The 15,520-nt window shown below is 42.6% G+C and overlaps 3 long non-coding RNA genes across 4 annotated transcripts; all 3 read right to left on the bottom strand.

Annotated features, from left to right (window-relative positions):
* Nucleotides 1–1,983: 1,983 nt before the first annotated feature.
* LOC119288653 lies at nucleotides 1,984–3,251 on the bottom strand. The gene is made up of 3 exons (XR_005141240.1): nucleotides 3,114–3,251; nucleotides 2,180–2,668; nucleotides 1,984–2,065 (listed from the first exon to the last, which is right to left on the bottom strand). It is a non-coding gene; the product is annotated as an uncharacterized LOC119288653 (long non-coding RNA).
* A 770-nt stretch (nucleotides 3,252–4,021) lies between these two features.
* Nucleotides 4,022–5,739, bottom strand: LOC119288652. Of its 2 annotated transcripts, none has more exons than XR_005141238.1 (2): nucleotides 5,622–5,739; nucleotides 4,022–4,401 (listed from the first exon to the last, which is right to left on the bottom strand). It is a non-coding gene; the product is annotated as an uncharacterized LOC119288652 (long non-coding RNA). The 2 variants fall into 2 exon arrangements; XR_005141239.1 differs by having other exon boundaries at nucleotides 5,529–5,733.
* Nucleotides 5,740–7,866: 2,127 nt separating this feature from the next.
* Nucleotides 7,867–9,747, bottom strand: LOC119288651. The gene is made up of 3 exons (XR_005141237.1): nucleotides 9,668–9,747; nucleotides 8,052–8,183; nucleotides 7,867–7,971 (listed from the first exon to the last, which is right to left on the bottom strand). It is a non-coding gene; the product is annotated as an uncharacterized LOC119288651 (long non-coding RNA).
* Between the last annotated feature and the right edge of the window lie 5,773 nt (nucleotides 9,748–15,520).

Below are 15,520 nucleotides of genomic sequence, written 5' to 3'. Positions count from 1 at the left end.
AGAGAGAGAGAGAGAGAGAGAGAGAGAGAGAGAGAGAGATTGACTGTAGCAGAACTGCAGCCGAGCCCCTCCTGCCAATGGAGGACGAAGAACGACCGAGGAACACCTACAGCGGTCGCAGAAGGAGTGACAGGGGAGCGCCGCATCGAGCACCTGCGGCTGGCGCCCCTCGGCCGCGCAAGGCGCAACTGGTGGCAACGGCGTGCACTGCCCAGTAATACAATATTGGAGCACTGCCCGGCGGCTTCATTATGAGAAACAAAAGGAATATGATAATCTAGAAAAGCAAAATTTGTACTCAGAAGTAGCTGCCAGTTACTACCATCTCCTGATTTTGTTCTGCACACCCTAGAAAAGAAAATGAATCTGCACTACTAAGACCTACGGCTAGACAGTTAACTACCTTATCTAACAGTTCCATTACAGAATACAGCAGCAGCAGCAAGAAGAAAGCATCAAGGTTCAGGTCACACCACTACCAAATGTGATCCTATGGAACAAAGAGTAAATTATCTACACAACGAAGCCTGTAAATACAAATAAACGAGCATTGTAGGCTTTTATTTATCACATTTTCAGGCTGGTGGGGCAACATAATTCTAGCTCATATCAAAAGCTAACATTGTATCCGTATCAAGATGGCATATGACAGAACAAAACATTGTGTAATCTGTATCTTCAAGCCACTCAAACTCAAAGCATCTAATAACCAAGAAGCGGCAGAATGAGATACAAAAAGATCAAGTAGTATACAGAAAAGGGAGTGCAGCAACAACGGAAAGAAACACTAAAAGGGAACATAGAGCAGAAAACCAACCCAAAATGCAAGCAAGAATTTTTAAAAAGAAACATAGAGCAGCATGAGCATGAGGCATAGAAAAATGGGGTCACCTTAAGATCAAGAATCAATGGCCCTCTCAGAGTTCAAATCACAAGGAAAGAATGACTATTATTGATTATAGTTTTTTTAATTAGGCAAAGCACTACAACACTGGATCCTAAGCTACAGTTGAGGCATACAAAACTATAAGTGTCTGTTCTTTTCATATATAAACAACCTTTAGTATCTCAACCAGAACCAAAGCAAAACAAAAAACATGGTTAAGTAACCAACAAAAGAAGAATGAACCTTTTGGAATTTTAAAGTAGCAAGACATGAAAAGTTCTTTTTTTCCTTCAATATTACACACATTAGGGGAGGTAGTTGCAGTTTTATTGCATAGTGGGCTCAGATTTGCCTTTCCTCGATCATATAACCTACCCCCATCATCTCTTATTATCAGATCGATCTGTTTATACAGTAGAGCTGCCCTGGTTATCACTCAACAAGAATGACCATCCAAGGACAACAACAAGTATCACATGATCAAAAAGGATTCTAGAGACAAGAGGGAGGATCCAACTTGATACCCACTGGTGCCTCGATTGCTCAAAGGCACACTAATTCCAGCCAAGGTAATCATCACCGCCGTAGCACGAACACCACTTGAGCATAAATAAGCAATAACTTTAAATACAAATAAAAAATGGTTCAGGATTCATTGCATAGCCAGCACGGACACCATTGCCGGCGCCGCTGATATGCCGCCCTCCTCCGTGGCCGCTGCCGCCATCGCCATGGGAACCACCTGCGTGGGAGGGAGGGAGGGAGCTGCAAGAGCGAGTGAGAGAGGAGGCGGCAGCTAGGTTTTCATCGCAGGAAGCCGCGGTCATTTTATACCCCTCCCCAAGCAAAATGACCCAGATGCCCTGGCGGGGGCATGATATTTACATTCTGTTGCCATTGGAATTTTATCCGACGACCGAAGTTGATCAGTAAATATCCAACGACCCACAGCGATTTAGATCGAGATCCGACGGCCTGTATCGCGAGGAGATTTCGATCCGACGGTCCAGAATCCAAACGCACGGGAGAGCTCCATTTCGGTTCAGACTCTAACAAAGGGAAACGTACGGGAGAGCTCCATTTCGGTTCAGACTCTAACAAGGGGATGCATAGCGGGCTCAGATTCACCTTTCCTCGATCATATAACGTACCCCCGTCATCTCTTATCACCAGATCAATCTGTTCATACAGTGGAGCTGCCCTGGTTATCACTCAACAAGAATGACCATCCAAGGACAACAACAAGTATCACAGGATCAAAAAGGATTCTAGAGACAAGAGGGAGGATCCAACCTGATACGCACAGGTGCCACGATTGCTCAAAGGCACACTTATTTCAGCCACGATTAATCATCATCGCCCTAGCACGAATGCCACTGATCAATCTAGCAAATCCAGGAGCATAGCTATAGGACCAGGGCATCCACATGTAAACCAGAGCATCACATTAGCTCCTATGATAGCAACTAAACATGAACAACAGCCTGCAAACCCTAAAATGGCATGGATCCACAAGTACAGAGCTCAAGTAGGAACCGATGCATGAGTAGGGCATAGAGCATCAACCAGACAAGCACCACATCAATATAGCCATGGCAATGTCCCATACAGTAGCCGAAGCAGAGGAGCGGGAGGAAGATGGACCTCACCGAGGGAGGCTGTAGCCGAGGCAGTACTCAGTGCGCGCCGGGGTTGCGCCTGAACGCCGTCCAACCGGCGAGGAACCGCGTTGGAGTTGCGCCTTGCACCGTCCCGCCGACGAGCACGAACGCATCAAACAACCTGTGTAAGGAAGGCATCGTTGTTTATCAGAAACAATTAGTTAGGAATTACTATTTAACAGAAATGCATTTTTTAGCACAAAGATATGCACAGGAAAAATACAGAGCTCAAGTAGTAAATAAAATGTCATGCAAAAGATATAAAGGTCCAATGTCCAATAACAACTCAACCTTATTTTTTCAGAATCCTTTGATACACACTATAAGTTGCCGACCAAAATCTTTGAGCATGCACATCTGGCATAAAAATTTGATATGAGAACTCATAGCATTTTTTGTCGGTTTAAAACCTTGGATCTACAATCAGAAGTATCATATTACTATTACTCTTACATACATGTTGGCATACACAATATATCTCTACTCTGCCATAGTGTATAGAAAAATAACAGGACTATTAACTCTACATGAGAAGTGAACTCATGGGTACAGGGGATCAATCTTACCTTGAATGTCTTGCACCAAGGCATCCAGCTACCAAGGCAAGATCTCAAACACAGAACATCTATCTTAGAACACCAGTGTTTCCCTTCATAGTCCACCCTTCCTACAATATTCTGGTAACAACAGAAATCTCCCGTTAGTTTATATAGCATGCAATTTGCGCTCAAATTGAAATAAGAACAACATTTTGTCAGTTTTGTCAGTAACATTAGGTTAATTGGGCACCAACAAAATCTCCTATATGATTTGGCGATTAAAGAATAGTAACAAATGATATAAAATAAACAGTGACATCAACTCTAACTACACAATATCTAGGGAAACAACATGAATCTCCAATTGGTTCACAAAGTATGCAACTTTTCTCTCAACTGAAATGAGAACAACATTTTGTCAGTGATATTTAGTTAATGGAGCACCAACAAATCTCCTATTTCATTTAGAAGAATAAGAATAAATAAATGATATAAAATAACCAGTGGCACATTTAACTCTAACTACAACTTGGCAAAGAAATTACATTAGTTGATTAATGATTATCTGTAGCTAAATCCTGCAACGATATTGGCAAATAAAGGTGCATCTTGGCACATAAAGAATAAGAATATGCGTCTTGGCGTGAGGGTGCCGGACCCAACGATATTGTAAGCCGTGGAAGATCAAACGACATGATGCATTAGTATGAAGGCAAGTTTAACACATGTAACAGAGCAACCGATTATAGTGTTCAAGATTAAGAAGAAACATTTACTCTGTCCAGAAGAATAACATCATTGAGTTCAACAGGCTCATGAGATTATAAAAGCTGGAAGCAAGGTAGCATCCAATTTAGCACATGAGATTATGAAATGTTAATCTCCAAATTCCAGAACCATTCGTCATCAACATAATAGAATTAAAATAGGAAAACTTTACATATAGACAATTTTATTATATATAAGAGATATACAGAGTAAGTAGTCCCATATCAGAACATTCAATAGCGTGACAAAATAAAAGGAGATGCATGTACATATCAGAATTGAGATTCTCCAAATCCCAAATCTCGGTCATGATATATATTCTTTATCAGAATTTGAAGTACCACAATGGCCTAATAATCACTGTCAATGTAAGGTACTGCATGCTTTTCTTTCGCTTCATATGAACAGAATTTCTCTATTAAATAATCATAGTTGATATCAATGTCCAACCTTGAAAACCACTGCATTAGTAACTCGATGCATTCGTTTTGTCTTCACTTTGTCATAGTGGACACATTTATTGCCCCATTCTGATTTTAAAACTCTGCTGCACAAGTTAATATTATGACAATATAAGTTCCAAAGATAATGAAAATGTTTGGTTCTATAAGCTTATAAACATAGGAGTGACATGTGGTGTCCTATCTTGAGTGTATTCTATCAGTAGGCTTGCAAAGATAAGATGACTTGCATGAGAACATCAATGCCAAAATCGTCTGCAGCTCACAAAAATGACAAGTCATAGCAAAAGTAAAGTGTCCTGGTGCAAAGCTATATACATTTATGCATTTTTTTTCTTATAATTATAGGAAGATTATTAACAAAAGTTCATAGAAAGGTGTAGCGGGCAATAGGTAACTTCCCGTGCAGAGTATATGTCCAGGAAAGAAGAGAAAAGGAGGTGCAGCACCACAATACATAATACTAAAGAGCACTACAATATCACAATAATTTGAAGGAGCAATTGTATGCCTAATCATGATCTAAACAGATGTGACTTTGGTACATGTATTTCTTTGATCATTTTTCATCTGAATAATCACGATCTTAAAATTATGACGGTCCAATTTGATTATAATCAAATAAATCAACCAGCTACGCAAGCATGATAGTTATTAACATAGAGACACATCACGCCAGTTCTAAATTTCATGACAGGTGCTTACTGTATTTTCAAAGATTGACTGCATCTTATTAGAATCAAGAAATACATGTATACACGAGCAACTAGTGCTCCCAGGGAACTTAATTAAGCTTATGCAGCGCCATGAATATCTAAATATACATTATACTGAATATATACGATGGATTTACTTTGGTTTTTCAGCTGTCGTGGTCAAAAGTTCTAAACCTGACTTATATTCTACAAAAATATTTACCTGGCATGATCCATTGTGTTGTTGCAAATATAAATATATATTTTTAATCAATCATTTGTACATCTCTAACTTCTACGATCTAGCCATGATTACTATGTAATTACAAAGTTCTTAACTTTCTCTTCATTTATAATTAGAACATGACACACTACTTTATAATGCTCTAGTTATCTATGTATAGAAAGCTTATATGCGTGTAGTAAATTTATAATTGTCCACCTCAATCAGTGTTATACAGAAGCATATATGATCCAAGCAGGATAAAGCATCAACAAAAAGAGATGGAATTACCTACGTGATTATGCATAGCAATCAAGGTGCATATTTGTATGTAACTAAAAAATGGGCAATCTTGAATAGACTTGAGGGATTAGAAACCAAACTCAACTCATTCTTGCAAGGAAGTAATTAACAAATTTACTGGGCAGATCCACTTGTGGCATCACTCTTGCTAGCTAATAACCATGATAGATAATACAGGACGATCCTTCCCAATTGCTGCAACAAACCAAGAGGAAAATAGCTCAATTAGCCAACTCGCTCACCAAAAAGAAGAAACAAGAAATAAAAATCCAAGAACTTGAATTTACATTGCAATGGGTGAATGGATAAAAAAACACAAACGTGTAGCCGCACAATACGCCTCTAAAGTACAGAAGGCGGCTCAATGGTGACCTTAATGAACCATTACAAATGCAGGCCCCATAAAAACAGAACCATCTTCTGATAATTAAATGTGTGCCTTGGCGTGCCCGTCAGGCCAGTGGATTGTTGGGACGATAAAAATGCACGTATGAAGAAACAAAAAATACTAAAGATGACAAAACAGGGAAAGACAAAACAGGGAAAGAAACAAAAAATACTGAAGATACCTTAATGAACCATTACAAATGCAGGCCCCATAACAAACCACAAGTTTTAGTTAAATTATGTGCTTGATGAAGTGCATAGAAAGAAATTATACAATCGTTCTTGTATCAAGTGGGGAGAAAAGCGCCACGATGTACAAACACCAACCTAGGGAAAAAGAGGAGTAAGGAGGAGGAGAAGAGTGGTCGACCTGAAGATCCGTTCACGAAGCCGCGACATGGAGATGATGTCCAGGCACAGATCGAGCAAGCGATCGACCGGAAGAACGTGAAACAAGAGGCAACAAACAAATCTGCAGCAAATCAAAGGTAAAATCAAATATATGCGGTAGACGGCGGCCTAGAAAGGGAGCAGAATGGATGCATACCTATATATCGGGAAAACAGCATCAGATCCGACGTAGCAGCTAAACTAACGACAGACCTGCAAACAAACCAGATCCAAATCAAGGAAGAACAGACAAACGTAGAGGAAGAAAGAACAGGCGACAAGGCAAATCAGCTTAACCTACTGAGAGAATGAAACTATATAAATCCTAGAGGAGCCTATCTCCTAAAGTTTCATGTAAAGGCAACGTGCAAAAATATCAAGGCACGTATGACGTGTTTATCCATAAGTCATAACAACCTCATGCGCACTTCTTTAAACCATCGAAATTTAATTCAAAACCAACACTCAATTCCATATTGTGCTAATACTAATCATGAACTTATGCATTTCACTTCAGTAGAAGAGCTTTATTATACCGCAGCAACTGTAAATGCCGGAAATAATAGGATATCTAAATGTAAAAATGTGGTTACACCAAAAGTAACTCACAATCCTGCACATTTAACATGGCAAAGAAGAAGAACCTCATTGCCTGCACCAACAGTCTTGATACTAACAGTTTGGATTTCGTTATGTTTTGCCCATAGGATTTTTTCACTATTGTCCATGCTAGCAACTGGAACTTCACGGCCAATTTTTATCATAATTTTCCCTAAATCATATCCAATCACAATCCTATAAAAATTAAAATATCATATATCACTACCTTAACTTGAAAGGAAAGAACAATAAATAAAAGCATGAACTATGCATTTTTAATGAAGATTTTTTTGGGAGAAACAGTTTAGCAGATACACAATGTTGTCACAATATAGGAAATTGTGTCGCAGAAAAAGAAAATGGATTGTTAGTGCGTGTGGAGCTTCAGTAGCAGATGAGAAGACATATTCGTGTATTGGCCCTTCACATTGACCATATTACCATAGAACTGAAATAGAGGAAGAGCAAAATATTCATTACCTTCTTGACCCCTTCATGTATCCTAAAGCCCAAACTCGCTCAAGACCATAGAGTGTTCTCAAGCCTGTAAGTGCATCAAGCAAAGTGTTATTCACTTGTTCTACAAGAAAAGAAATAATTAAATGCTTGGGAGAAATGGAAGAATTAAGAATAGACCACATTCTTGCTCATGATTCATGAACAAGGCACTATCTACACTGCCAATTTAAAGAAATAAACTGGCATGAGTTGGGAAATAACGAATGTGTATAGTCCAGTGCAGAAGATATTACTATTATTGCAAACAAAAAACATGTAGAAGAAAAAAACTTCGGCCAGTAACTGTATTTGTGTGTAAGTAAATAGATTTTAGTAAAACAAAGCTGGTTTTCGGAGAGTGCACTGCTAGTATCATCCCCAAGCAATATCATAGTATGAGAGAGAGAGTACCTGTAGGTTGTAGAGTGCCACAAGCGAACTGTGACATCCTTTGAGCCAGTAATTATAATAGGTAGTTCTAGATGGAAACAGACAGCAGACACATTGTGTGCATGTCCTTCAAGTGTTTGAACACATCTCTTGGTTTGGTAATCTCAAACCTGATCCAACAAATTGAGTAATAAGTCAGATCAATCCCAATATACCCTCACAATAGCACAATTCATTGCAGATGACACACCTTTGCAGTCTGATCATCAGATCCAGTAATAAAAAATGGTCGATCACCACCGGTGAAGTAATCAACACGGTTCACACCTTTTGAGTGGCCATCTAATGTGAAGTTAGGATCAGGAGAACCAATACTCCATATCTGAAGTTCACGTTCAATATTAGGATATTAGGCAGGGTACAGACCAAGATACAAAACATGACTCAGTTTAACCAGCATCTTTTTGAGGAACAATTACCAATGCATACGTACAAAATATTTTCTTTTCCTAAACCAGTCCATATTCATCTCCTTGTGAAACCAATTGATCATGTTCTTTATAGCATTCAACATGACATGTAGGTACTATCATGATACGATACTTTGATTGTAGAAGGAAAATCAAAAATCCCTTTTCACCTTAGAATAAAGAACCTTCAGAATGATAAAAAAGTCATAACTAAAAAAATATGTCTAATTTAATATATATTCAAGCATGGTCATTGGTTCAATAGTTGTGTTGTATGCATACTCATCCCATCACACAGTTTATCTTGAGGGAATAAAGTGCAGAAAGGATGATCTTTCCCCCCAAAAAAAGGTTAAAGCCAAAAACCTTGCATAAGTAGCAAAATCAAGAGCTACAAAAGAATCACTATCTCCTGTAGCCATACTCATCAATACTTTTTAGCAAAGAAATTTATTCTCTATAGGAATATCTAGTCCGTGTGAGCAAAGAATCTAGCCAGACTCATTAATACTCTATTAACAAAGTAATCTATTTTCTATAGGAATATGTAATCCATGTGAGCAAGGACTCACGTGTTGGTAAATGCAGAAATAGTATACTGCTCTCCAGAGGCGTTTGGTAGCGGCCTAGATCATAAGCAATTCATATAAACCATCTCTGAACTGCAATGGGTCACCTGAAAAGCACCAAAAATAACAAACAATTGGATTTTAGAAAACTTCTAACAAGTTCAAAAGATTAGAGAACCACAATGAAAATGTTATCGATCAGTTTTATTGTGCAATGATCTCTGAACCCAACTAAGGAAAAAATGAAAGGAACATGAGAGGGGCGTAGCGTACCCTGGCTGAGTGTTCGTGTTTCAAAAGGAGAGATGCCTTGTTGAATATAGTTTGATTTGCAAAAACCTAACTGAAAAATGTACAACTCTGTGTCTAGCAATGTATTACAACCAACATTAGCAGTCAATTACATAGTTTCTTAGAAGGCAGGAATGAGTACCCTGTTCTTCTAGTATATAGTTTAAAAAATTGTATGACCAAAGCAATGAAAACCTCAACTTCTGTATTCCTGCTACATTGCTTTCTATTCTCAGCAGCTTAACAACACTAATAGTGGAGCTGGAACGTAAGAAAAATTGAGATGACATTAAGCACTCTGTATTCGTGGCTCAACAACAGAAATCCCAAATCGACCAAACCCCGCACACATCGCGGTCACGTTTCCAGCCAAATCAGCGTCGGATCATTTCGCTCGTACTGACAGTCACTTAGCTAAAGCTGCACCGCACAAAACCAATCACCACGAGCTGAAATGATGGCACCCGCAGGTCACAGTGAACCATGACTCGCGGTCGAGTGAGGAGGAGCAGGTTAGGGGGAGGGGGGCTGCTCACCGGAACGTAGTAGTCAGCGAGGTGGGGCACGTCGTCAAGGATGTGTCCGAAGTCGCCCTCGGAGATCTTGACATGTGGGGCGTCGGTGAGACCAACGTGGGAGGCGTTGCGGAGGGCGTGGAGGTTGGGGTAGGTGTTGCGAGAGATCCGCACGCACATGACGGAGAAGGGCAGCGCCGCCTTGGCCTGCTGCTGCTGCTCCCCGCCGCCGCCGTCGTGCTCCTCGTCCTTCCTCCGCTGCTGCTCGTCGTCATTGCTGGGGGGATCTGTTGCAATCCCATGGGGAGGAGGTCGGAGACGCAGAGGAGGGCGGCGGCTCGGGTCGGAGAGAGGGAGAGGAGAGCAGCGACGGCGTCGCGAGAGCGGCGGCGCTGTAGGGCGCGATGGGTAGCGGCGGCTAGGGTTTCGAGGAAGGGGGCGGGGAGGAGAGGAGAGCGAGCGAGCGGGAGGGGGAGGGGAACGATCCGGTGCTCGCTGTCCACGGACTCACCTCAGCGCTATTGGGCATTTCTCCCACCAGGTGAAATGACGAAAATGCCCTCGTGGGGGCGCTGGAATTATGCGCGGTGGCACGACCGGGGCACACTGAATTTTATCTAACGGCTCACAACGATCCGGTAAATATCCGACGGCCCACGACGACCGAGCCCGAGATCCAACGGCCAGAACGCAATCAAGAAAACGATCGGACGGCCGAGAAGCTCAAATCGCTGAGGAGCCTCCGGCATCCATCCGGTTCATATCTCTTGATTGATAAAACACCAGGCACTTGGACGCTTACTATTTAGTAAGATCAACGTTTGGAACGTGCGTTGCATGTGCAAGCTTACTAGTGGGGCTGAAGTAACTGATATCGCTACAGTACTTGAAACGCTACAGTCTTTTTTTGAGACAATCCCCCGAAGCTTTATTTAGACCAAAACGATGTTCAGAGATACAAAAGAGAGATTACCAGGGTGACCTAACCAAACATGGCGGCCCACCCCTAACTTTAAACAATGCTTCGCTAGATTGTGAGCCTCGAAGTTCGAGCTCCTAAACTCATGCACAAAGCTACATCTACTTATAGAAGAGCTCTGATCTATTATTTAATGTAGGATCGCCCCATAGCTAGCCGGGTTCCTTTTCTTAATATCATCTACCACAGTCCTGCAATCTGAAGCTATATGTGCACTCTGTATATTCAGATCTGCAGCAAGTGCCAACGCTTCCCGGATAGCAAGAGCCTCAACTGTTGGAGGATCAAAAACTCCTTTCACCACTAGCGCGGATGCCCCCTGAAAATTCCCATCCTGGTCACGACATATAGCTACTGCTATGCCGCGCGATCGGCTTTGTGGTACTGCAGCATCTACATTGAACTTAAACATTTCGTCAGGAGGTTTGATCCATTGACTGGGTCTGCATTGTCGCCTCTCTGGTTGTTTACTTCCTACCTCCTCAAGTGTTTCAAGGTCCCTCAGATAGGCTAGAATAAACTGATGTGTTGAGTCTGGACTTTGAAAAATTCTTTCATATATTGCTTTACGTCTCGCCTTCCATACTAACCAAAGGGTTACAGCCAAAAGAACAAACTCATTTTGTGGCAGGTGATCATGCATTGCAAAGAGCCAATTCCGGGTGTTCGTATCCATGTTCACGCTTACTCGTTCAACCAATGAAACATCTGACAGCGACCAGATACAACGTGACATGGTGCAGTCAAAAAAGAGCATGCCTTCATGAATCAGCACAACCGCAGAGCGCAGAGGTGCGTGGTCGACATGTTGCAATGATGCAGGACATCCATGGATGGCATGGAATGTTGCGCAAGTCTCCATAAGAAAACCCTCAGTTTTGCTGGGACTTTAGTGTGCCAAAGATCCTTCCATGCTTTGCTGCTCGTGCTCAAATCTGATGCTCCTGCATTTTCCTCTATCCAGTTCTCTCTAAGATATTTTTTGTTCATGACCATCCGATAACATGATCTTACTTTGAATCTCCCGTTTCTCTCGGCCTCCCATGCCCAAAAATCATCAATAAACCTTGTGCACAGCGGGATAGACATAATAGCGTCAGCACCAAAAGATATAAAGTTTGCTCTTATTAGCTCTTCTCTCCACGTCACTGTCGTTTCATCAATCAGTTCAGACACCAACACCGGAGGGTTGTCTGATATGGTTGTTATGGGGCGCAACGGACCAACCCTAGGTATCTAGTTTGTCTCCCAAATCTCTATGGTACTTCCATCTCCGACTCGCCGGATGAGCCCTTGCCTTAATATGTCCCTTCCATCAATGACAGCTCGCCAGATTTGCGAGGGGCGATTCCCTATTTGTGCTTCCAGGAAAAAACAAGTCGGGAAATATGCAGCCTTGAGTATTCTTGCACTTAAAGAATTCGGATCATCCATTAACCTCCAAGCTTGGCGGGCCAACAAAGCAAGGTTGAAAATTTCAATATCTCTAAAACCCATACCTCCCATGTATTTTGGTTGAGTCATAACATCCCATGCTACCCATGCTGGCTTCCTCCTTCCTTGCTTGCTTCCCCACCAAAATTGCCTGATTAATGAGGTAATATTTTCACACAAACCTCGGGGTAATCTGAAACAGGCCATAGAGTAAACTGGGATGGCTTGGGCTACTGACTTGATAAGCACCTCCTTACCAGCTGCAGACAATAGTTTCTCCATCCACCCTCTGACTTTCTCCCATGCTCTGTCTCTCAAGTATTTGAACGTGCCCATTTTTGATTGACCCACATCAGTAGGCATCCCAAGGTACCTATCACTCAAAGACTCATTGTGCACGTTCAAAATTTGTTTTATGTTATCCCTCATCACCTGAGGACACCCCTTGCTGAAAAAGATGGATGACTTTTCATTATTTATTCTTTGCCCCGAAGCTTTGCAATACGTCTCCAATAGGTTTGACACTGTCACGGCTCCCTCAACACTTGACTTAAAAAGCAGCAGGCTGTCGTCCGCGAAAAGGAGATGGTTCACAGCCGGAGCTGTTGGTGCCACCTTGATCCCTTCCAGACTAGTCGACTTAGAACTCGATTTTAGTAGGCACGAAAGGCCCTCTGCCGCAATCAAGAAAAGGTAAGGAGAGATAGGCTCTCCCTGTCGGATACCTCGAGTGGGTTCAAATTGTTCTAACTTTTCACCATTAAAAAGAACTGAGAACTTGACAGACTGCACCATGTTCATTACTACCTGTATCCATGATTGTGCAAAGCCCAACTTTTCCATCATAGCCTTGAGATAAGGCCACTCCATTCGGTCATAAGCTTTCATCATGTCAAGCTTTAGGGCGCAGTAGCTATTTGATTTGGCCTTGCTTCTCTTCATGAAGTGCAAACACTCATAAGCACAAATGATATTGTCTGTGATTAACCTTCCCGGAACAAACGCTGACTGCTCTTCAGATATGATGTCGGGAAGAATTCTCTTTAGCCTGTTGGCAACCACTTTGGACGCAATTTTATAGATAACGTTACATAAACTGATCGGACGAAATTGAGAGAGTTGGGTTGGGTTCAAAACCTTTGGGATGAGCACCAAAACCATATCGTTGACACATTCAGCTCCTTCCTCCCCTTTTACAATTCTCAAAACCGCATTCGTCACCTCATCCGCACAAATGTCCCAATGCCTTTGATAGAAGTGTGCTGGAAAACCATCCGGTCCCGGTGCTTTTGTTGGAACCATCTGGAAGAGAGCAGTTTTTACCTCGTCCTTTGTGTATGGTGCAAGTAACATGGCATTCATCTCCTCTGTTACTTTAGTTGGAACCTTTGATAATACTTCCTCCATCCCTGACACTCCTTCCGATGTATATAAACTCTTGTAAAAATCTGTTACAAGTGCTTTTAAGGTGCCCGGTTCCTCTGTCACCACTCTTAATGAATCAGCAAGAGCCTTGATCATATTCCTCTTCTGTCTCTGGCTTGCCCGTAGATGAAAAAACCGGGTATTTTTTATCTCCGGCCAAAAGCCACTCCAGCCTTGATCGTTGCCTCCACATCAACTCTTCCCTATGGTAAAGCTCAATAAGTTTCTCATTGATTTTGAGTTCCACATGGGATGGTGCAGACCTGGTTGGATCACTACGTAAACGTTCCAATTCATGCTTCAAATTCTTTATTTCTTTCCTCACAGAGCCGAAAGTATTCCTGTTCCACGCCCCTAGCTCATTCGATATTCTTCTCAGCTTTGTCCGCAACTCATCCATGCTTGCTATCGGGCCTCCCCCTGCCCAACTTGACGATATGGTCTCTGACCATGTTTCATGGGTCTCCCACATTACTTCATATTTGAAATTTTTCTTCTGATCTGGAGGGCGAGTTCCATTGAAATTCAGCAAGATAGGACAATGATCAGAAGTAGCCGCTATCAGATGCTTAAGATGGGCATCCGGGTACCTCTCGCTCCATTCAGTAGTGGCTATTGCCCTGTCCAACCTTACCCGAGTATAGCTCCCTCCGGCCACCTTCTTTTCATAAGTCCAAAAACGTCCTTGATAGCCAATATCCATCAACATGCATACATCCACCGCCTCCCGAAAACCCTGAATCTGTGCATTGCTCCTTTCTCCAATACCTTCTTGTTCCTCTGGACGTAGCACCTCATTGAAATCCCCTATGCAAACCCACGGGAGATTGCTCAAAGATCCAATTCCTTTCAAAACATCCCAAGTTTGGTATCTTAGGTGTTGAAAGGATCGATATGGTTGACTAGAGGGGGGGGGTGAATAGGCAACTAACAATTTTTAGCTTTTCTTTAACAATTTAAACTTTGCATCAAAGTAGGTTGTCTAGATATGCAACTAGGTGAGCAACCTATATGATGCAACAAGGATAGGAACACAAGCAAGCAAGTGATATGATACAAATAAGCTTGCTCAAGTAAAGGCACGAGATAACCAAGAGTGGAGACGGTGGAGACGAGGATGTGTTGCCAAAGTTCCTTCCCTTTGAGAGGAAGTACATCTCCGTTGGAGCGGTGTGGAGGCACAATGCTCCCCAAGAAGCCACTAGGGCCACCGTATTCTCCTCACGCCCTCACACAATGTGAGATGCTGTGATTCCACTACTGGTGCCCTTGAAGGCGGTGACCGAACCTTTACAAACAAGGTTGGGGCTCTCTCCACAACTTAATTGGAGGCTCCCAACGAAACCACGAAGCTTCACCACAATGGAATATGGCTCCAAGGTGACCTCAACCGTCTAGGGTGCTCAAACACCCAAGAGTAACAAAATCCACACAAGAAAGTATGGGGGAAGCAAATATCCTTTGGTGGAAGTGTAGATCTAGGTCTCCTCCTTCAATCCCTAGCAAATCAACAAGTTTGAGTGGCTAGAGAGAGAGAGATCGGGCAAGAGAGCTTGAAGTGCATTAATGGTGGAGTGAGAGAGGTCAAAGGTGAGAGTGGTAGGTGGGAGAAACACTCTTATATAGCAACCCTAAAAATCTAGCCGTTGCTGCATTTTCAGCCCCGCAGCGGTACAACCGGTCCTTGTCCCGGTACAATCGGGACTCACGGTGTAGCTGCAGAACCCTACCAGGCGGTACAACCGGGCCACTGGGCGGTAGAACCGGTTAAGAAAAATGACCGGACCAACCGCCCAGCCACCGCACAACTACCGCTTCAGAACAGAGACGAGACCGGTACTTGAGCGGTGCAAGACCGGAACAACCGCATGGCATTGAGCTCTTGGACGGCGAAGTTCTGAGCGGAAGAACCACTCAGACCACCGGTGGTACCGGTCAACGAGGATCGACCGGATCAACCGGGCCACCACCGCCCGAGAACCGCATCAAAACAGAACCTTGAGCGGTACTTGAGCGGTGCATGGCCGGAACCACCA

The sequence above is a fragment of the Triticum dicoccoides genome, chromosome 4A (assembly GCF_002162155.2).
Source record: "Triticum dicoccoides isolate Atlit2015 ecotype Zavitan chromosome 4A, WEW_v2.0, whole genome shotgun sequence".
In the NCBI taxonomy this organism is placed as follows: Eukaryota; Viridiplantae; Streptophyta; class Magnoliopsida; order Poales; family Poaceae; genus Triticum; species Triticum dicoccoides.
Note: the sequence above shows the minus strand (reverse complement) of the source record. Positions and strands in the feature narration are given on the sequence as shown.